Genomic DNA, 1,733 nt, shown 5'->3' with positions numbered 1-1,733 from the left:
CAATGAAAAAGAAAGTAGAGGATACCCAAACTCATGGGACACAATGAAAGCAGTGCTAAGGGAATGTTCTTCACACTAAGTGCCTTCAAAAAAAAATGGAGAAATCTCATATTAGCAACTTAATAGCACACCTGAAAGCTCTAGAAGAAAAAGAAGAAAACACAGCCAAGTTGAGTAGATGTCAGAAAATAGTTCATCTCAGGGCAGAAATCTATCAGAAACAAAGAGAACAATATAAAGAATCAACAAAACTGAGAGGTGGTCCTTTGAGAAAAATCAACAAGATAGACAAACTGCTAGCCAAACTAACTAGGAGGCACAGAGTCAGTATCTAAATTATCAAAATCATAAGTTAAAAGGGGGGATATAACAATAGACACTGAGGAAATTAAAAAAAACCATTAGGCCTTATTTCAAAAGCTTGTACTCCACAAAATTAGAATCTAAATGCAATAGATGATTTTCTAGACAGATACCAATTACCAAAGTGAAAGATCAAGTAAACTATCTATCTAGCCCTATAATTCTTAAGGAAGAAAAGCAGTTATAAAAAGTCTCCAAACCAGAAAATTCCCAGGGCCAGATGATTTTAGTGTAGAATTCTACCAGACATTTAAAGAATTAATACAATTTTTCCTCAAATTACTCCACAAAATAGAAACAGAAGAAACACTACTGAATTCATTCTATGAGGCCACAGTCACCCTGATAACTAAACCACACAAAGCCTCAAGAAAGAGAATTTCAGAGCAGTTTCCCTTAAGAACAAAATGCAAAAATAATCAATAAAATTCTTGCAAACCAAATCCAAGAGAACATCAAAAACATCATTCAGCATGATCAACTAGGCTTCAACCTTCATTCTAGGATGCTAGAATGATTCAACATATGAAAATTTATCCACCATATAAACACCATATAAGCAAGCTAAAAGAAAATAATCAGATGATCATCCCATTAGAAGCTGAAAAAGCCTCTTACAAACCCCAACACTGATTTATATCAACAGTCTTGAAAAGATCAGGGATACAAGGCACATATCTAAACTATAATAGTAATATACAACAACAAGACAATACCCAACATCAATTTAAATGGAGAGATATTTAAATCTATTCCATTAAGGTCAGATAGAAAATAAGGTTTACCACTGTCTCTCTACCTATTCCATATAATACTTGAAGTTCTAGCTAGAGCAATAAGACAATAAAAGAAAGGAAATACAAATTGGAAAAGAAGAAGTCAAATTATCATTATTCATAGATGATATGATAAACAACACCCAAAATTCTACCAGAAAACTCCTATAGTTCATAAACAACGTCAGCAAAGTGGCTGGATAAAAAATTAACTCAAAGAAATCAGTAGCTCTCCATTAAACAAATGATAAACCACCTGAGAAAGAAATTAGGGAAATGAAACCCTTCACAATAGCTAAAAATAAGATAAAATATGTTGGTGTGACTGTAACCAAGCAAGTGAAAGACCTCTATGTGAAGACTTTCAAGTCCCTGAAGAAAGAAATTGAAGAAGCAATAAGACAATAAAAGACAATATCTCAGAAGATGGAAAGATCTACCATGCTCATGGACTGGTAGAGTTAACATAGCGAACATGGCCTTCTTACCAAAAGCAATATGTAGATTCAATATAATTCCCATTAATATTCAAACACATTTTTTACAGCCCTTAAGAGAGCAATTCTCAGCCGGGCGGTGGTGGCGCACGCCTTT

The sequence above is a fragment of the Mastomys coucha genome, chromosome X, assembly GCF_008632895.1.
Source record: "Mastomys coucha isolate ucsf_1 chromosome X, UCSF_Mcou_1, whole genome shotgun sequence".
Classification (NCBI taxonomy): domain Eukaryota; kingdom Metazoa; phylum Chordata; class Mammalia; order Rodentia; family Muridae; genus Mastomys; species Mastomys coucha.
Note: the sequence above shows the minus strand (reverse complement) of the source record.